The sequence below is a fragment of the Cololabis saira genome, chromosome 1 (assembly GCF_033807715.1).
Source record: "Cololabis saira isolate AMF1-May2022 chromosome 1, fColSai1.1, whole genome shotgun sequence".
NCBI lineage: Eukaryota > Metazoa > Chordata > Actinopteri > Beloniformes > Belonidae > Cololabis > Cololabis saira.
The window spans coordinates 41,981,268-42,003,149 of NC_084587.1; the positions used below are offsets into that span (position 1 = coordinate 41,981,268).

The 21,882-nt window shown below is 43.3% G+C and overlaps 4 non-coding genes across 4 annotated transcripts; all 4 read left to right on the forward strand.

Annotated features, from left to right (window-relative positions):
• Positions 1 to 17,165: 17,165 nt before the first annotated feature.
• trnae-cuc (transfer RNA glutamic acid (anticodon CUC)) lies at positions 17,166 to 17,237 on the forward strand. The gene has a single exon. It is a non-coding gene; the product is annotated as a tRNA-Glu (tRNA).
• Positions 17,238 to 17,783: 546 nt separating this feature from the next.
• trnae-uuc (transfer RNA glutamic acid (anticodon UUC)) lies at positions 17,784 to 17,855 on the forward strand. The gene has a single exon. It is a non-coding gene; the product is annotated as a tRNA-Glu (tRNA).
• Positions 17,856 to 18,407: 552 nt separating this feature from the next.
• Positions 18,408 to 18,479, forward strand: trnae-cuc (transfer RNA glutamic acid (anticodon CUC)). The gene has a single exon. It is a non-coding gene; the product is annotated as a tRNA-Glu (tRNA).
• A 2,506-nt stretch (positions 18,480 to 20,985) lies between these two features.
• On the forward strand, positions 20,986 to 21,057 carry trnae-cuc (transfer RNA glutamic acid (anticodon CUC)). The gene has a single exon. It is a non-coding gene; the product is annotated as a tRNA-Glu (tRNA).
• Positions 21,058 to 21,882: the final 825 nt, after the last annotated feature.

A 21,882-nucleotide genomic window follows, 5' to 3' on the forward strand; every position in this document is an offset into this window, starting at 1 on the left:
CACTTTATTGAAGTTCTTGTATTGAAATGACTGTTTCCTACAGCGCTTTACACTTTTTTTTCAACTTTCAACCGGCTTTCAACGCGAGCGACGGGAAGAAAATAGAAGCAGGGCGTGCGACAAAAGTCCAGCTCAAAACGACGCCGCGTCGCTCGCAACCAGTATAGACAGTGCAATAAAAAATAAAGCAATGGAACTGTTTTTGACGCTGACTCTCGCTCGCGTCGCATGCAGTGTGTATATTTACAATATACTGTGGACATCTGAATAAAAACCTCATAAATAGATTGAATCAAAGCGCTCTCCAGCTCTGCGTAGCCTTTTTCTCCTCAGATGATGCCGAGCACAGAATCTTCTGACGCTCATTTCTGAGCATTGCAGGAGACACATCTGCTGCAACGTGCAGGAAATGTCATTGTGCGTCAAACCGCTGTGGAACAAGTCCTTAATCAATCTTTAAAAAATAATCCTTAATCTGTTGTTTCAGCGCCGCTATGGTTGCCATGGTTACCCGAACTGCAGCATACAGAGCCATTTCCGAGTCACGTAAACCCGACCAATAAAATATTAAAATCAAACTTCCCCTGGAGAGAATTGTCACAGGAATGCCTGTTAAATATCCAGAACTAAGTTCATTCGGTTGTAAATGCCAGCTTCCGGTGCACGAATATGAATAAACGGTTGTTTTTGGTTCGTTTTTTCCTTCCTGTTGACTAGGGATTTCATTTTTCTTATATGAAATAGAAAACGAAAATAAAAGCGTATTTTGAATCTTTGTTAAATCATATTAACACAGAAAAAGAAAAAATGCAGTGTATTCAATATTTGTTTTTTGTTTTAAAAGGAAAATCAAATAAACCAATCGTTTTTTGTTTTTTGATTCCCACTCATGACGGAAAAATCCAATGACCAAAAGATACACGGACCGTTTTACCAAAAGTAAATTATTTTTTCTCAATGATACCATGCAAACCCCCTCTTTCCTGGTTTAAATCGTTGGACTCATATGTATCAAAATTTCTGTGGAAAAATAAAACTCCACGTATTAGTTTAAAGAAATTGCAAAAATCCAAAGAATATGGAGGTTTAGAGTTACCTAATTTTCAGTATTACTTCATAGCCAATAAATTACAGTATATTGTAAAATGGTCAAAAGATCATCCTTTAGATAGTCAATGGCTGGACTCAGAGCAAGTGTTTTGTAATGAACTAGAAATCTCAGAGTTACCATTCATTAGTCAAAGTATCAAACATCATCAATGTTTCAAAATCATTAATATTAGTTTTTTGTTTTAAAAGGAAAATCAAATAAACCAATCGTTTTTTGTTTTTTGATTCCCACTCATGACGGAAAAATCCAATGACCAAAAGATACACGGACCTAAAACCATCATTTTAATGGTGGCTATTCTACCCATGAGCGAAATGGGGAGAGAGCTCCATCTGGAAAGATCATCTTCTATTTTCTTTATAAGCTGAACATGATTTAATTTTATTAACTCTGACAGCCTAGGGGAAATGTTTATGCCTAAATATCTAATGTTCCCTGATTGTAATTGAGTATTGGTTATATTCCTAAAATTGCAGTTAACACACAAAACAGTGGATTTAGACCAATTAATAGAATAATCAGACAGAGATGAAAATCCCTCTATAAGTGCAATTGTCTGTGATAGTGAAGATCGTGAGTTCTGGAGGAAGAGGAGTATGTCATCCGCATAAAGACTTATTTTGTGCTCTAATATTTTGCATTGTATACCTTTAATATTTTGATTGCAAATGGAGAAATTGAACGCTTCAACCGCAGCCTGAAGGACAGTCTGCAAACCGCTTCGCTGGAAGGGAAACCCTGGAAGGAGTTCACACGGGATTTCTTACACATATATCGTGCGACACCTCACTCCACGACTCAGTGCTCACCAGCTGAACTGTTGCATGGTCGACCTATGCGCACAAAACTTCATGTGGCTGGACGTCCACTTCCACACGGTGCCCCACTGTCATCACAGCAGGTTGCCACCAGAGTGGGAGAAAAACAGAATAAGAGCAAAGCATACACTGATCGGAAATGTGGTGCAACTGCTGTATCCTTTGCATGTGGGTCATATGTGCGGGTAAAAAAGCCTGGTATTCTTCCCAAAACACAGCGCAGGTTTTCCAAACCACTGAAAGTGGTGGGGAAAAAGGGACAGTACACCTACGTGCTGTCGGATGGACGGTGCTGGAATGCTTCTCACCTCGCACCTGCCTATCTTCAGGGGGAGAAGAGTGACAACCTGGACTGTGAAGCTACGCCAGCCATACCAGCTATACCAAATCCAATGCAACACATACCACATGCCAGACCAGTCAGGCTCAAAAGAGCGCCCGAGTGGACTAAAGATTTTGTTCTTAGATAAAAGGAAAATATCTTAGATAAAGGGATAAATGTACAAATACAGGAGTGAATTGTTAACTGTTGATTTTATTTGCAGGAGTTCAATTTATGAATACTGTGTTAATTTTTTTGCGTAAGATTCTCTTAAGAGTAAATATGCTACTGAGACGTCAACAAAGGGAAGTTAAGTTGAGTTAATTAAGTTTTCAAAGAAAAGAAAAACAATTTAAAAATGTAAGAGTAATTTTATTTTGTTTGTTCTAAGCACATATTTTATTGTATGGAGGAAACAGTAATGACATTTCCCTATCTGAAGAGTTTTAAGTACATGTCATAGTTTGGTACATGTTTGCTTACAGTTTTTTACGATTGTTTACACACTAAAATAAAAATTTCCACACAATTTGCGAAATTCTACTCCAAGGAGCAAAACATCTCCACAGATATGCACAACATTGCACACAATGTCTGCTTCACCCTTTTTGCAAAACATTACACACAGTGATTTGTAAAACTCTACACACATTTTCACACCTTAGACACAGATAAGGATTGTGAGGTTACTTTCTTGTCATTACAAAGCCCCGGATAGCCAATGACCACACTCATGAACAAATTGGATAATCACATCCACCAGGTGTAGAAGCACACATCTGCTTATTTGAAAACGCAGCACTCAGGTGTGCTATAAAAGGCAGCAGGTGAGTTGTCTTCAACAAAAATGGAAGGAGCTATAAGAAGAAGAAGAAGAAGAAGAAGAGTGAGAATGAGAGGGGGAGCTCAAAGAGGAGATGAAGGAGGTAGTGGAAGAGGCCCAGGTAGAGGAAGAAGAGAAGAAGGAGGTAGAGGAGGAGGCCCAGGTAGAGGAAGAGGAGAAGAAGGACTTGAAGAGTTGATAGAACCTGAACAAAGAAGACGAGGACCAAATTTGACTCAAGAAATCCGTGCAACACTTATTGACCATGTCATCAACATGGACTGACACTGATGGAAGCTGGACAAAGAGTTCAACCTAATCTCAGCAAAAATACTGTTGCGTCAGTAATTCGGACATTTCGTCGAGAAAACAGGTAAGCTAACCACACTGTACATTGAAACTGAATCTTGCTATACTTCCTGAATCCAATAGAAGAATTTTTTTCAGCATGGCGGTGGAAGGTGTACGACCTGCGGCCCTATGACCGTTTGCCCCTCATTCAGGCCATGGAGCAGGCCTGTGATGATATGGAAGCAGCTTCTGTGCAGGGGTGGATTCGTCACACGAGGCGATTCTTCCAACGGTGCCTTGCCAATGAAGACGTAGCCTGTGATGTGGATGAAATCTTATGGCCTCATCCAGCCAGACGGAGAGATGATGAATAGTTACAGTATTCTTTTTGCTTTTGCAGTAGTTTTTTTTTTCAGAGTCAAAGTGTATGTACTTCATGCAGTCATTTTTATTTGTTTACGGATTGTATTTGTTTCATTGATTTCATTGTTGGTAGATTACTTTAACTGATTATGGTAAGAAATACTGTAAGCATTGGAATAAATACTTGAAATATTCAGTCTGCAGCATCAGCGTTGTGCAGTGCTTGGTAAGTTTATAGTAGGCCTATTTGTGTACATTCTCCCTATATCTCAAACTAATCATGAAGAATGTTGTGGGTTTGTCACTATTTTTTTTGACATCTAAATTATCCCTTACATAACAATGTCTGGCAAATCTAGCACATGCTATTTCTTAAAATTAGTTTTTTTACAAATGTGTTTTTTATTTATCACAGCAGTGTGAAACTGGCTGCAATAATGTCTGATCATTGAGGACTGTGTTGGTTAAATGAAAACGAATAACATTTTCACAAATATGTGTATATGTTTTGACTGAAGTGTGTATGTTTTGACTGAAGTGTGTCATTTTGCAAACAATCTAGGACTTATACAAATTGAGTGTTGTGTTTGGACAATTGTGATTATATTTTGAAAAAAAGAACCCAGTTTTCAAAATAGCGTGTAAACAATTGAAAAAAACTGTATTAAGGGGGATATGTGATGTTCCAATGTCTCAGCCTGAACGCTAGGTGGCAGTATAAGCAGGATGACATGTACTGGCGGGAGCAGAAGAAGAAGACCTGCACACGGAGTTACCTCGTGATGTATACACTTGGGGCCTGATTTACTAAAGGTTTGCGTGCGTAAAAACCTGTGCAAACTTGACAGCACCCGCAAACCAAAATGCCAGCTGATCTACTAACAGCGTGCAAAGAGGATTGCGTCTCTCAAATGCGCAAAATTGCACACGCAATTCAGTTAGTACTTTTGCCCTGAATAATCAATATGGGGCGTACCCCCCAGAAAGCGCTAAATACTGGGAGGGGAAAATGCAAATAGGTTAATTTACCACGCGCAATGAGATTTACCAAGCACTGAAAGTAATTGCGCGTATTGTGATTGCGTCTGTATTTAATACGTTCGAAAGGAAGGTGCTAATCTGCTGCTGCTGTTATTGTGGCAAGGAGGCGACATCCAAAATCAAAGAATACGCAGAGAGAGAGTCTTTATTCTGCTGCATGCTATTTTAAAAATGGTTGCACAAGTTTTATTAAAGGCCACTTTTTCTTTAGTTCTTCGCCTTATATGTGCACCTGCTTTTAATGTGCCCCCCTCCACTCGCCCACAAGCAGGCCAAGCCTTTGTGCCAAACTCTGTATTTTATTGATTACTTATCTTATTGAACGTGAAATCATCCTTCGTAAATTACATTTAATTAAAACCCGTGCTTATTAATCACAAAACACAGGTTAAACATCATGACCAAATCCGCTCTGACCCGCTGTGTCAGTATCAGCGCAGACAGACTGCAGCTTCGCCTGAATTATGGTTCCGCGTTAAATCGACGGCGTAGCCGACGCGTAGGGTCGCGGTGCGGTGTGCGTCGCCGCGTACCTTACGCCGTCGGTTCTGCGTTGGTGTGACGCGGAACCATAAATCAGCCAATCAGGCAGCAAGGGGTTGGGGGAGCTGGGTTGATGTTGATCCGCGGATCAAACTTGTTAACGAGCATCAAACTCACTCTTATCTACGCGGAAATAACGCTAAAATATAAAGAAGGCGTCCCAAAGTGTGATCTATGGTGAAATAGGAAAATTATTTATTTATTTATTTATTTAAAGGACAATGTGCAGGTACATTAAAAAGATGGCTGCACCAGAGTTAGCCACAAGCTAATTTCCATCTGTAGTCCTTGACAAACATAAATACTACACATTAGGTGTTTTGCCCTCAGTTTAAGTTCATGCTTTAATTTCATGTAAGATGTGTAATATCCATTCTTTTGCTTTAATTTGTAGAAACCTGATGATGTGCTCTTATTTTGAATGCTAAGCTTTTATTTTGAAACAGTATCTGTGTGTAGCAATGCGTTATGGGATAAAGAAGCACCATTTTCTAATTAGACTCCATCAGGAAAATAAGCAGAGAAGCACATGGTGAAAGTTTTTGCTGTTTTCATCCTTTTTTGACACCCTCGAAAGCAATGGCTGTAAGTTTGAACAACATTTATTATTTATATACAGTTTTGTTTGGTTTATGTGAAGTTTGAAGCTAAAATAATTCATTTTGGTGAAGATTGATAATGCAATGCATCTTAATATGCATCTTAATATATGACCAGCATATATTGTGTCGCTAAGTGATGTTAGCAGTTATTGGCCAACCTTGTTAAAGCCATAGAGTAATTTTGCCATGATATTTAAGAAATATCTGTCTTTTTGTTTCCTGTTTTTTACAGTTTCACTCGTAGTTTTCACCTGTCATGCTGAAGATTATTGCCAATAAAAGGAGCAAGGCGCTCGCTTTCCTGGCTCGTGAAAATCGAGTTTGGCTGTCTGTTCAACTTCGTTAACATACTGGAAGTATTTAAACACGATTGTGGGAACAGAACAGTGAGAAGCCATACCATCAGTGGGTGCAGAGAAAATACGAAAACACAGTCATGGAGCCTGTATCTAAAATCAGTGACAAAGATGAAAAGATTGAAAAAGAATCTAGCAGTAGTTCATCTTCCACTAAGGCGTCACTTAAGACAGCATCAAAATCTGCCTCTAAACGCTCTTTGCGTTCTGCTAAGTCGTCTGTCATGGAAGCAGCTGCCATGGCCAGAGCCTCAGCCGAAGCGGCACATGCTAAAGTGGCCTATGCTAAAAAGCAGCAGGAAATAAAAAAGCAGAACGCTAAACTAGAGCTACAAAAGGCTACACTAGATGCAGATTTGGATGTTTTGGAGATTGAAGGAGAAGCAGAAGCTGCTCGAGTTAAAGCTGAGGCTTTAGAAGAAGCTGCAGGTGTGGTGGACGAAGATAGACAGAGTGAACGCAGTGATGTCCCACCACAGGTGGTCAAACAGAAAACAGAAGAGTATGTGCAACGCCAAACACAGCTCCATACTCAAGATTCTGCTTCACTACATAAGGGAATCTTACATCATGCTAAATATCCCACACAGCAAATATCACCCGTGGACATTAAGAAAAGCCACACGCCTATCTTCAAACCCTCAATATATGAGTGTGCACAGGCAATTGATCACACATTTACACCAGGGCCATCAGGTAGCCCGTACAAACGTTATGATCAGCATAATCCTAGACAACAGGATCAACATCCATCTCATGCAGTAAGCCCTCCACCCATGGAAGATTTCGCCAAGTTCCTAGCACGCAGAGAGTTAGTGACTACTGGTCTCTCTAAATTTGATGATACACCAGAGAGTTTTAGAGCATGGGAGTCCTCATTCCTCAATGCAACACAGGGATTGAACCTCACATATAGTGAAGAGTTGGACCTCTTAGTAAAGTGGCTTGGTAAAGAGTCCTCAGAGCATGTTAAAAGGATCCGCTCCGTACATGTTACCAATCTCCAAGCTGCTCTCTATCTCTCATGGGAAAGACTTCAAGAATGCTATGCTACACCAGAAATTGTAGAAAGTGCTCTATTTAAAAGACTGGATAGCTTTCCCCGTCTGTCTGCGAGAGACAATGTGAAACTGAGAGAACTCAGTGATCTTCTCATGGAGCTGCTGGCAGCTAAGAATGAAGGAGTTCTCCCTGGCCTCAACTATCTTGATGCTCCTCGCGGGATAAAGCCAATAGTTGAGAAGCTGCCCCCAGGCCTACAGGAGAAATGGCTCACCATGGGTTCCCGTTACAAGGAAGAGCATAGGGTGATCTTTCCTCCTTTCTCGTTCTTTGTGGACTTTGTCTATCGCCAGGCTAAGGCTAGAAATGACCCAAGCTTTGTCCTGTCAACTAACAGCCAGTCTTACAGCAAAAGTGAGAATGCTCCACCAAGATACAGTGGGTTCAAGTCTGCTGTATCTGTGCATAAGACAGATGTTTTTGCAACCGCTGACGCGGATCGCACAAGCACAGCAGAGACTTGGAGGAAAGAAAGTGACCCTGCTCGGTTTTGTCCCATCCACAATAAAACACATCCTCTGGCAAAATGTAGAGCTTTTAGAATGAAACCATTGCAAGAGCGTAAGAACATTCTGAAAGAACACAAGCGCTGCTTTAAGTGCTGCTCTCCAAACCACCTGGCTAAGGATTGCCAGGCGACGTTGACATGTACTGAATGCAGGAGTGACAGGCACTGCACTGCTATGCATCCTAGCACCTCTCAGCCTCAGCCCCGTCCTTCCTCACCCACACCAGAAGCAAAGGCAGAACCACAAGACAACGCTCCACTTGAGGTGACATCACGGTGCACTAAAGTCTGTGGTGAAGGGAGCCTCCCTCGGTCCTGTGCAAAGGTGTGCTTGGCACGGGTCTTCCCTAAGGGCCAAGTAGAGCGCTCCGTCAAGGTGTACGTCATATTGGACGATCAGAGCAACCGCTCACTGGCCCGCTCTGAGTTCTTCCATCTATTTGGGATTGAAGGCAACCTGTCGCCATATCTGATGAGGACGTGTGCCGGCACAACGGAAATGACTGGAAGGAAAGCGGTGGGCTTTCAAATTGAAGCAGTAAACGGAGGTGAATGCCTGGATCTCCCACCTCTCATTGAGTGCAATGAGATAATGACAAATAAGTCGGAGATACCAACGCCAGAGGTGGCCCTCGCACATGCACACTTAAAGCACATTGCTCCATACATTCCTGCGCTAGATCCTGATGCTCAGATGATGATCCTGCTGGGGAGAGACATGATACGTGTGCACAAGGTGAGACAGCAAATAAATGGGCCTCACGATTCACCTTTTGCTCAGCGTCTGGACCTAGGCTGGGTAATTGTAGGTGAAGTATGCATTGACAATGCTCACAAGCCAACCGTAAATGTCTTCAGAACCCATATCCTGCAAAATGGACGTCCATCTCTCCTCACTCCTTGTCATAACAGCATCAGTGTCAAAGAGAAACCAAGCTACGGCAAGGAGCACAAGTATGGCCTCCCCGAGCACACGTCAAAGCCCATGCTAGCTGGGGACAAGCTAAGGCCTGGGGTGTTCGAACGTACAGATCATGACAACAAGTGTGCCATGTCATTCGAGGATGAAACCTTCTTAAAAATTATGGATGAAGAAGTCCATCAGAACAAACTGAACTACTGGGTGGCTCCTTTGCCATTCAGGTCACCTCGTCCCTTGCTCCCAAACAACAGAGAGCAAGCGTTGTCCCGCCTCAGTTCCTTAAGACGCACTCTAAACAAAAACCCTGAGATGAAAGAGCAGTTTTCCTCCTTTATGGAAAAGCTGTTTGAAAACAAGCATGCAGAAAAGGCACCACCTGACCCTGACGAAAACGAATGCTGGTACTTGCCCATTTTTGGGGTGTACCACCCCCAGAAGCCAGGGCAAATACGCGTTGTGTTTGACTCAAGCGCCCAACAGCATGGTGTCTCCCTCAACTCAGTACTGCTGACAGGTCCCGACCTAAACAACACTCTCCTTGGTGTGTTACTATGGTTCAGGAAGGAGCTCTTCGCAGTCACTGCCGACATCCGTCAAATGTTTTACGGATTCCTAGTGAAACATGACCACAGGGATTTCTTAAGATTCTTATGGCATAATGATAACGACCTGTCCAAGGAGGTAGAAGAGTACCGCATGCGTGTACATGTTTTCGGCAATAGCCCGTCCCCGGCGGTAGCCATACACGGTCTACGGAGAGCTGCCCAGAAAGGTAAGCCAAAGTTTGGAGCCGACACCTGCCAGTTTGTTGAGTGGCATTTTTACGTGGACGACGGTCTCATATCGCTCCCAACGGAGTCCGCAGCTATAGACCTGATGAAGCGTACCTGTGCATCACTTGCAGAGTCGAACTTGAAACTGCACAAGATCGCATCAAACAGCATCACTGTGATGCAAGCCTTCGATCCAGAAGAACTGGCATCAGACATCAAAGACTTAGGTCTTGACGATGAAACCCTGCCTGCCCAAAGGAGCCTGGGTCTGTGTTGGGACATAAGCACGGATACCTTTACCTTCAAAGTAGCTGTTACTGACAAGCCTTACACTCGCCGAGGGGTGCTATCTGTCGTCAACAGCATCTTTGACCCCTTGGGATTCGCATCTCCAGTGACCATTAGAGGCAGGTTGTTGTTGCGAGAGCTGTCTAATGGGATTCAGGATTGAGATGCCCCTCTTCCTGAAGAGAAAATGTCCACATGGGATACGTGGAAATCATCACTACAGGAGCTGAGCAGCCTCCATGTCCCGTTCGAGAGCCACATACACAGAGCTGTGCATCTTTTGTGATGCCTCAAACTGGGCCATAGGGGCAGTAGCTTATTTACGAGCTGTCACTGAAGAGGGTCATGGTGAAGTGGGATTTGTGCTTGGAAAAGCAAAACTATCGCCGCTGCCAGAGCCCACAATTCCCTGTCTCGAGCTATGTGGAGCTGTCCTGGCGGTCGAGATGGCGGAGCTCATCTTGGATGAACTAGATCACAAACCAGATGCAGTAAAGTTCTACTGTGATAGCAGGGTGGTCCTAGGATACATCTGCAATAACTCAAAACGTTTCCATGTGTATGTGCATAATCGTGTGCATCGTATACGCCAGTCAACGTCCCCTAAGCAGTGGCACTATATCCCTTCAGGTCAGAACCCAGCTGATCTTGCCACCAGGTCTGTACCTGCATAACAGCTCATGGATACTATGTGGTTCAAGGGACCTGACTTCCTTTGCAAGCCTCCAGAGCCTGAAGTGTATGCGCCCTTTGAACTGATAGACCCTGAATTCGATGTGGAACTTAAACCACAAGTAACTGCTCTCGCTACCCATGTTGAAGCCAGGGGACTCACATCTGAACGTTTCCAGCGGTTTTCCACATGGGAATCCTTACTAAGAGCAGTCGCCTTTCTGATTCACCAGACACGTTCTCGCAAGTCTGGTTCTACAGATTTATCGCAGCACGCTTGTAAGGGATGGCATCAGTGCAGCAAATCCCGCACTCCGGAAGAACTTGCATCTGCCAAGAGGCTCATTCTTGAGTCTGTTCAAAGAGATACATATCCAGACGAGTACGCTGCTCTTCAAGCAAACAAAGAAGTCTGTAGTTCAAGTTCAATCTTAAATCTCGACCCCTACATCAGCGATGGTCTACTGAGGGTGGGAGGACGTCTTAGACACGCTTCTATTGAGTCAGAGATGAAGAACCCAATCATCCTTCCAAGGCAAAGCCATGTAACCAAATTGCTTGTGAAACACCATCACATGGATGTGAAACATCAGGGACGGCAGTTCACAGAAGGGGCCATTAGGGCGGCTGGACTGTGGATTGTGGCCGGCAAGAGGCTGATTAGTTCTATTCTCCATCACTGCGTAATATGCCGCAAACTCAGAGGGAAGATAGAAGTACAGAAGATGGCTGACCTCCCACCAGAGCGGCTTGACACATCTCCACCTTTCACATACGTGGGCCTAGACGCATTTGGGCCGTGGACAGTGGTCACTCGTCGCACCCGAGGAGGTGCAGCTCACGACAAAAGGTGGGCCATTCTGTTTACATGTATGAGTACCAGGGGTGTACACATTGAGCTTATTGAATCTATGGACACTAGCAGTTGCATTAACGCATTGCGGAGATTCTTTGCAGTTAGAGGTCCAGCAAAGCAACTCTGGTCTGACAGGGGGACCAACTTTGTTGCTGCCAGTTCAGAACTGGGCATGGCACGTTCTGATGGAAAACAGGCCAGCATCTTGCAGTATCTCCATAGCAACGGCTGCACATGGAAGTTTAACCCCCCACACGCCTCCCACATGGGGGGAGTGTGGGAACGCATGATTGGCGTAACACGCAGAATCATAGATTCCATGCTTTTGCAAGACAAGCATACCCGCCTGACGCATTAAGTACTTTGTACGCTGATGGCAGAGGTATCAGCAATAGTCAATGCAAGACCGCTGGTTCCCATCTCGTCTGATCCCTCAGCACCAGTCCTTCTTTCTCCTGCTATGCTCTTGACCCAGAAGCCAGGCTTAGCTGCTCCACCAGGAAACTTCACTGGGAAAGATCTCCTGAAACACCAGTGGAGACAAGTGCAGGCACTTGCCAACGAATTCTGGAGCCGCTGGAAAAATGAGTACATTAGCACTCTTTATTCAAGACGCAAGTGGCAGAAGACACGTCGCAATCTGCAACCCGGAGATATTGTGCTGGTTAAACAAAGTCAAGCACCAAGGAATGAATGGCCAATGGCTTTGGTCACATCAACCTTTCCAAGTAGTGATGGAAGGGTTGGCAAAGTTGAAGTGAAGACATCATCTCAGGGTACCTCAAAGACTTACCTGCGGCCCATCTCTGATGTCATTATCCTCCTAGAAAAGGACTAAGAAAAAGAGAATAAAAATGCAGTGACATTGATAATGCCAGACGGGGAGTGTTTTGCCCTCAGTTTAAGTTCATGCTTTAATTTCATGTAAGATGTGTAATATCCATTCTTTTGCTTTAATTTGTAGAAATCTGATGATGTGCTCTTATTTTGAATGCTAAGCTTTTATTTTGAAACAGTATCTGTGTGTAGCAATGCGTTATGGGATAAAGAAGCACCATTTTCTAATTAGACTCCATCAGGAAAATAAGCAGAGAAGCACATGGTGAAAGTTTTTGCTGTTTTCATCCTTTTTTGACACCCTCGAAAGCAATGGCTGTAAGTTTGAACAACATTTATTATTTATATACAGTTTTGTTTGGTTTATGTGAAGTTTGAAGCTAAAATAATTCATTTTGGTGAAGATTGATAATGCAATGCATCTTAATATGCATCTTAATATATGACCAGCATATATTGTGTCGCTAAGTGATGTTAGCAGTTATTGGCCAACCTTGTTAAAGCCATAGAGTAATTTTGCCATGATATTTAGGAAATATCTGTCTTTTTGTTTCCTGTTTATTACAGTTTCACTCGTAGTTTTCACCTGTCATGCTGAAGATTATTGCCAATAAAAGGAGCAAGGCGCTCGCTTTCCTGGCTCGTGAAAATCGAGTTTGGCTGTCTGTTCAACTTCGTTAACATACTGGAAGTATTTAAACACGATTGTGGGAACAGAACATTAGGGTTTACAATGACAGTGTTCAAATACAAATACAAGAAACAGACTACTGTACAATGTCCTGAAACCACAATAAAAGGTTAACATTTAAAGCACTTAGTGCAAGTACAAAATACAGACTGATTAAAATAACATAGATTAGGATAATTGAACCTAAAATAAGGTTGGGTCAAGATAAATAAATCAGAAAATCCAAATGCCATCAGATGGTACCCACAAAGGAACCATCGGATGGCCAAATACCCGTACGGTATTGTCAATGAGAACAGGACTGACTATCCAAAAGCCACTTTTTGACGGCCCTAGAAAAACTATGGAAGTCAGCCATGTTCATTAGATTGTCCGGGAGCCCATTCCATTCCTTAATAGCTTTATATGAAAAAGCTGATTGAGAAAAGGTGGACTTCCTTTTTCGAACATTGCACTTAAGATGTGCAACTCTTCTAAAGGTGAGACATGCATTTAATTGACTTCATGGCGCCAGCCTTGGCGTTTATTATTACGCAAATGTGGATGGTTTGGGTCTGTCTAATTTCGTCAAATTAAATTTGAAGATTCACCGTTCACATTTTTATGTGTATGCGTTGTATGAGAGAGAGATGGAGAGGGTGAGGGAGGGAGGGAGAGACGTGGTCTGTACGTCGTTGTTTTTTGTTTTTTTTGCAGTTTGAGTGCACAATACACTTGTGTGTGTGTGTATTAAAAAGAGATTTTGCAGTATGTTGTGTAATTGAAACTGGTTTGCTGTGATCGTTGATGGCAAACTCATATTAAGCATTTACATCGCTGCATGGTTATTATGTGCCCCCCAATTAGATCTGTTCTGCCGCCGACTCTGTTTTAACCTCATCTGCCGTTCTTTTTGTCTTATAACTGCATTTATTCTATCGCAGATTTTCTCCGATATTGCATTTCTTTTGGTAATGTTTAAATGTCTTTGCTGTAGTTCACGAATGTGTTTATTTGCCTCTTCCACTAATATCTCTAACTCCAACTCGTCAAATTTCATTTTGCGCTTGTGACTATCCTGCTTTCCATCCAGACTCTCCATGGCGCAGAGTTTGCGCTCGCAAACCGTAAGACACGCAACACCTCATTTAAATACTGAGGTTTGCACCTGTTATCAATTGCGCACGCAATCTTAGTTGATCACCCGCAAACCACACGCAAACAGCACGCGCAAACTTTTTCAGTACACACGCACTTTAGTACTCTTTATTTAGGATCTTAGTAAATCGGGCCCTTGGTGTTCCTAAAATACAGTGAAGTAAAAGACATACGAAGCACACTGTTGACTCTGTGTATGCCAAGTTCTGCGACATTGTTAAATTGGAGATGCGAACACAGATACCCCACAAGGACATTATCATCCTGTCTGGTCGCTCAAATAAAAAGAGGAGAACAAAAAAGGCCTGGTGGACAGATGAGCACTCCTCCCTATGGAACTCTCTTTGTGCAGCAGAAAAGGAATGGACATCTTGCCCCCCCGGTCCTACAAGAACGAGGGCTAGGGCGATGATGAAGGACAGACAGAGACAGTTTGACCGCTCAGTCCAATCGGCAAAAAGACTACACTGGAGACAACAACAGGAGAATATCCAGGAGCTAGAAAGTAATGACCCGAAGACCTTCTGGAACCAAGTTAATCAGCTTGGTGTGGGTAACGAGCGGCATGATAACATCCCTATGGAGGTCCTGGGGCCTGATGGTTCACCACACACTGATAAAGAAGTAGTGCTAGAGACCTGGAGGAGTGAGTTTGCCAGCTTGTTTCAGTCTAATAAACTTAGTAACCCCACCCCATCCAGAGTCGGAGAACCCCCCCGATATAGCCCTGACACAACTCTGAACCAGCCCATTAGTGAGCTGGAGATTATTAAAGTTCTGCAAGCAGTCAAGAAACGGAAAGCATATGGTTATGATGGGTTACCTGCTGATGTACTGAAAAATGGCAATGCACTTGGTTTACTGCACAAGTTATTTAATCAATGTTTTCTTTATGGAACAATCCCAGAAATGTGGAAATTTGGTATTATCAACCCTATTTATAAAGGCGGGGGTAAGGATAAAAGAATACCAGCAAATTATCGAGGGATTACTTTGACCTCTTCTGTATACAAACTGTTTTGCTGTGTGTTGCACAACAGGATTTCTGAGTGGGCGGAGTCCAACAGCATCATAACAGATGAGCAAAATGGGTTCAGAAAGGAACGGAGTTGTATAGATCACATTTCCACCCTAACTACTATAATTGACTCAAGGAAAAAGCTGAAGAAGTCTACGTTCTGCTCATTCATTGATTTTTCGAAAGCATTTGACCATATTAATCGAGATAAGCTATGGGAAAAGCTGAGAAGTTTAGGTCTGAATGGTAATATCCTTAACTGTCTGATTTCTTTATATGAGGGTGTGAAATGCTGTGTCCGTATAAATGGAAATCTTACAGATCCCTTTCCAGTTGACATCGGTGTGAAACAAGGTTGTATTTTGTCACCAGTGTTATTTTCAATGTACATAAATGACCTAACATTAGCAATTAAGGCCCTAGGAAAAGGTGTACCTATGGAAAATGAAAACATCTCTGTACTCCTTTACGCGGACGATATAGTCCTGATCTCAGAATCAGAAGAGGAGCTACAGGAGATGCTCTCATTGGTTCATAGTTGGTGCCAAAAATGGAATTTAAATATAAATGTGGATAAAACCAAAGTAGTGCACTTCAGAAACCCAGCAAAGCCCCTGACCTGCTTCAGCTTCTCTTGCGGGTCTTTCCCCCTAGAGGTCACCAAAGAGTATAAATATTTAGGATTACTGCTCACTGAGTTCTTAGACTACAATGTAACCGCTAGGCAACTAGCCCTCTATGCCAACAGAGCTCTAGGAGCAATTATAGCTAAAAGTAAAGTTTTGGGTGGTTTCCCCTTTAAATGTTTTACCAAACTTTTTGACTCTTTGGTCCTACCCATCCTTACTTATGCATCCGCAGTATGGGGTTACAGAAGTTACTCCTGTATCAATGCAGTCTTTAATAGAGCATGCCGCTTCTTTCTGGGTGTTGGTAAATATACCCCAAATGCTGCCATACAAGGTGACATGGGATGGAAAACGACCTGGCAACACCAGTGGTCATGTATTTTTAAGAACTGGAAGAGACTATGCAGTATGCCAGATAACCGGTTATGTAAGCGTGTGTTTTTGTGGGCTAATCAGATGAGAAATGTGAAAAACTATCCCCATACGGTACGGACATATTTCTCCTCTCTGCATCTATCCCACCTCGCCAGCACTGACCTAGTCCTCTCAAGTAACGATCTAAACAGGCTTGACCAAGCAGTTGCAGAGGCAGAGAAGGAGAAATGGCTCCTGCAGATAAATAGAGCAGAGGGAAACAAGCTTCGCACTTACTGTACCTTTAAGAATGCCTTTGATACAGAGCCGTATGTACAAAGTATTATGCCCAGGCAGCATAGAAGTGCCCTTGCCAAGTTTAGGTGTGGAGTTGCTCCATTGGCTCTTGAAACCGGTAGATATACCAACATCCCAATACAGGAGCGTGTTTGCACACTATGTAACAGCGGTTCCATCGAATCTGAGTCCCATGTCCTTCTACACTGTGAACTTTACAAAGACATTCGCGAGGACCTTTTTATCTCATTTTCAAAGAATCAGGAACATTTTCAAGACCTCGATGATGTTAATAAAGTATGTGACATTTTAGCAGCTAAACATCTCTTTAACGAATCAGCCAAAGCCTGCCACCTCATCCTAAAGCGTAGAGCAGCTTTTATATGTACTGGCCCTTAATTTCCCCTTTTCCTCCTTTTATTGTAGAACTAATTGATTAAGCCATTGAGTTTTTATTGTAATATGACTGTGATTTTTGTAACAGTCAAATGATTTTAATACTTTAATGTATGTTACTTTTTATCGATATGAATATGTATTGTGTCTCACAACTCTTAGTGAGTGGCCCTCAACTTTTTATTATTGCCAATTTTATTAATGTATAATGATATTGTACGCTGGGGGGTGACACATAAATAAAGCTTTATCTATCTTATCTATCTATCTATCTACGAAGTTGTCTTATTTCAGGACACAACACTTAGCGAGGCCCGCCTCGTGATTTCTTCACATATTGGCTGCTGAAAAATGAGTAACGCGTTATAAGTCTCAATCAGCACCCAAAGTTCTCTGCTGTAAAACAGTTGAATTAAGAGGACAGCTATTTCTAATTGACAGTACCTAGAGTCATCTCCCTGATCGTCTAGTGGTTAGGATTCGGCGCTCTCACCGCCGCTGCCCGGGTTCGATTCCCAGTCAGGGAACTGGTCTTTTCTAGAAGACATTTCTCACAATACACCACAGGGTTTCAACAAGTTGAAAGAACACGGGCCACAAAGAGTGCGGTGTACAAAGATTGTGAGTACGCTCACGGTGGGATGTTCAAAAAGTGACTAGAATGTGAAAACTTGCCCCTGGTTGGATTCCCAGTCAGGGAACTGTGCTTTCCTGGACTAGTTTCCTCACACTACGCCAGGAGTGCTCCTCGAAAGCCACTGTCTTGCGTGTTATAGATGTTTTCCTCCTTCAAAAATGATGCATACTTTAATGGATCTGCTATTGTCTGCCTGTATAATCGCGGGGTATTCCATAGGTATTGTTGCTTCAATTTTCACGCCAATGCAAATGCATCGACTTAACTAACGTTAACAGTGAGTTACTGACGTGGGTCCCTTTAGCACCCCAAGCTATGAAAAAGCAAAGCGGTCTTCAGCTGGTTCGCGAGTTGAACAAATTGTGAACCAGCACCAGCCCTGGCTCTGAACGGGTTTGGTGGAAGACGGGTATGATTGACAGTGACATGCGCTGTCTCCCTGGTGGTCTAGTGGTTAGGATTTGGCACTTTCACCGCCACGACCCGGGTTCCATTCCCGGTCAGGGAACTGCATTTTAACTGAATAGATTTCTTACACTTAACCAAGGGTTTTCAACCCTGGTCCTCCGAAGCCACTGTCTTGCGTGTTTTAGATGTGTCCTTGCTTCAACACACGGCTGTCATTAAAAGCTCCATATACCTTTGACAGTAAACTGTTTTCATGGGAGAAGGTGACTCTTCTTACTTTAAATTCTACATTATATAAACTCTATTTGAAAAGTTCCTATTTGACAACAGCAAAAATCTGTGCTAGTAAGAAGACAAACATAGTTTACTTCAGACACTGCGTTAATGTTCAAAAAGTGTTAGCAACAACCTGCATCTTCTCTTCCTCCAAAGTGTGTTCTCCTGAAGCAAACTTGCCAAGCGTGAACTACTTGGGACTGAAGCATAAACTTTGTGGATGCCTTAGCAAGGCCCGCCTCGTAATTTCTTCACATAGTGGCTGCTGAAAAATGAGTAACGCGTTATAAGTCTCAATCAGCACCCAAAGCTCTCTGCTGTAAAACAGTTGAATTAAGAGGACAGCTATTTCTAATTGACAGTACCTAGTGTCATCTCCCTGATCGTCTAGTGGTTAGGATTCGGCGCTCTCACCGCCGCGGCCCGGGTTCGATTCCCGGTCAGGGAACTAGACTTTTCTAGAAGACATTTCTCACAATACACCACAGGGTTTCAACAAGTTGAAAGAACACGGGCCACAAAGAGTGCGGTGTACAAAGATTGTGCGTACGCTCACGGTGGGATGTTCAAAAAGTGACTAGAATGTGAAAACTTGCCCTGGGTTGGATTCCCAGTCAGAAAACTGTGCTTTCCTGGACTAGATTTCTCACACTACGGCAGGAGTTTTTAACCCTGCTCTTCGAAAGCCACTGTCTTGCGTGTTATAGATGTCTTGCTGCTTCAAAAATGATGCATACTTTAATGGATCTGCTATCGTCTGATCACGATGAACCAGTGTTAAGCCAGAAGCAGCAGCTGTATAATCGCAAGGTATTCCATAGTTGTTGTTGCTTCGATTTTCACGCCAATGCAAATGCATCGACTTTACTAACGTTAACAGTGAGTTACTGACGTAGGTCCCTTTAGCAACCCGAGCTATGAAAAAGCAAAGCGGTCTTCAGCTGGTTCGCGAGTTGAACAAGTTGTGAACCAGCACTGGCTCTGAACCAGCCCTGGCTCTGAACGGGTTTGGTGGAAGACGGGTATGATTGAGAGTGACATGCGCTGTCTCCCTGGTGGTCTAGTGGTTAGGATTTGGCGCTTTCACAGCCACGGCCCGGGTTCCATTCCCGGTCAGGGAACTGCTCTTTAGCTGAATAGATTTCTTACAATTAACCAAGGGTTTTCAACCCTGGTCTTCCGAAGCCACTGTCTTGCATGTTTTAGATGTGTCCTTGCTTCAACACACGGCTGTCATTAAAAGCTCCATATACCTTTGACAGTAAACTGTTTTCATGGGAGAAAGTGACTCTTCTAACTGTAAATTCTACATTATATAAAGTGTTTTTGAAAAGTTCCTATTTGACAACTGCAAAGATCTGTGCTAGTAAGAAGACAAACATAGTTTACTTCAGACACTGCGTTAATGTTCAAAAAGTGTTAGCAACAACCTGCATCTTCTCTTCCTCCAAAGTGTGTTCTCCTGAAGCAAACTTGCCAAGCGTGAACTACTTGGTACTGAAGCATAAACTTGGTGAATGCCTTAGCGAGGCCCGCCTCGTGATTTCTTCACATAGTGGCTGCTGAAAAATGAGTAACGCGTTATAAGTCTCAATCAGTACCCAAAGTTCTCTGCTGTAAAACAGTTGAATTAAGAGGACAGCTATTTCTAATTGACAGTACCTAGTGTCATCTCCCTGATCGTCTAGTGGTTAGGATTCGGCGCTCTCACAGCCGCGGCCGGGGTTCGATTCCCGGTCAGGGAACTGGTCTTTTCTAGAAGACATTTCTCACAATACACCACAGGGTTTCAACAAGTTGAAAGAACACGGGCCACAAAGTGTGCGGTGTACAACGATTGTGCGTACGCTCACGGTGGGATGTTCAAAAAGTGACTAGAATGTGAAAACTTGCCCTGGGTTGGATTCCCAGTCAGAAAACTGTGCTTTCCTCGACTAGATTTCTCACACTACGGCAGGAGTTTTTAACCCTACTCTTCGAAAGCCACTGTCCTGCGTGTTATAGATGTCTTCCTGCTTCAAAAATGATGCATACTTTAATGGATCTGATCACGATGAACCAGTGTTAAGCCAGAAGCAGCAGCTGTATAATTGCAAGGTATTCCATAGTTGTTGTTGCGTCGATTTTCACGCCAATGCAAATGCATCGACTTAACTAACGTTAACAGTGAGTTACTGACGTGGTCCCTTTAGCACCCCAAGCTATGAAAAAGCAAAGCGGTCTTTAGCTGGTTCGCAAGTTGAACAAATTGTGAACCAGCACTGGCTCTGAACCAGCCCTGGAACGGGTTTGGTGGACGACGGGTATGATTGACAGAGACATGGGCTGTCTCCCTGGTGGTCTAGTGGTTAGGATTTGGCGCTTTCACCGCCACGGCCCGGGTTCCATTCCCAGTCAAGGAACTGCTCTTTACCTGAATAGATTTCTTACACTTAACCAAGGGTTTTCAACCCTGATCCTCCGAAGCCACTGTCTTGCGTGTTTTAGATGTGTCCTTGCTTCAACACACGGCTGTCATCAAAAGCTCCATATACCTTTGACAGTAAACTGTTTTCATGGGAGAAGGTGACTCTTCTAACTTTAAATTCTACATTATATAAAGTCTTTTTGAAAAGTTCCTATTTGACAACTGCAAAGATCTGTGCTAGTAAGAAGACAAACATAGTTTACTTCAGACACTGCGTTAATGTTCAACAAGTGTTAGCAACAACCTGCATCTTCTCTTCCTCCAAAGTGTGTTCTCCTGAAGCAAACTTGCCAAGCGTGAACTACTTGGTACTGAAGCATAAACTTGGTGAATGCCTTAGCGAGGCCCGCCTCGTGATTTCTTCACATAGTGGCTGCTGAAAAATGAGTAACGCGTTATAAGTCTCAATCAGCACCCAAAGCTCTCTGCTGTAAAACAGTTGAATTAAGAGGACAGCTATTTCTAATTGACAGTACCTAGTGTCATCTCCCTGATCGTCTAGTGGTTAGGATTCGGCGCTCTCACCGCCGCGGCCCGGGTTCGATTCCCGGTCAGGGAACTAGTCTTTTCTAGAAGACATTTCTCACAATACACCACAGGGTTTCAACAAGTTGAAAGAACACGGTCCACAAAGAGTGCGGCGTACAAAGATTGTGCGTACGCGTCCCTAAACCAATAGATTGGGATGATCTCATCTTCCTCCTCATCCGCACGAGTGGACGGCCTACGCTTCCCGGACTGTGGGACAGGATGGCTGTCCTCTGTTGGTAAGTATACACATGGAAGTAGTAAGTCCCGATGCAACGTTCTCAAAGGACCGTCACGGTTCTCGGGTTTGACCGTGTACACTGGGAGTGTTCCAGCTCTCCTTACCACAACATGGACCATTGCTTCCCATTCATCAGAAATTTTGTGCTTTCCGCGTAAGCAGACATTTCTGATGAGAACTCGGTCTCCAACATCCAAGTCTGACGCTGTTACACGCCTGTCGTATCTTGTTTTTTTTCGGCTTGCTGTTTTCGCAGCATTTGTTGTAGCCATCTTATAGCTTTCCTGAAGACGAGACTTAAGAGTCTGAACATACTGAGAGTGCGATGTGTGCTGACCACCCTGCACAGGCAAACCGAAAGCGAGATCGACTGGTAAGCGAGGCTGGCGACCGAACATGAGTTCGTATGGCGTGAACCCAGTTACCTCATTCCTTGTACAGTTGTACGCATGGACTAAGGGTTTGACAAACTCACGCCACCGTGACTTCTCTTGATTCTCCAAAGTACCAAAGCATGTTTAATAAGGTGCGATTGAATCGCTCGACAGGGTTACCACGAGAGTGGTACGGAGTTGTCCTCACCTTATGTATGCCGGCTACTTGACAAAGTTCCTT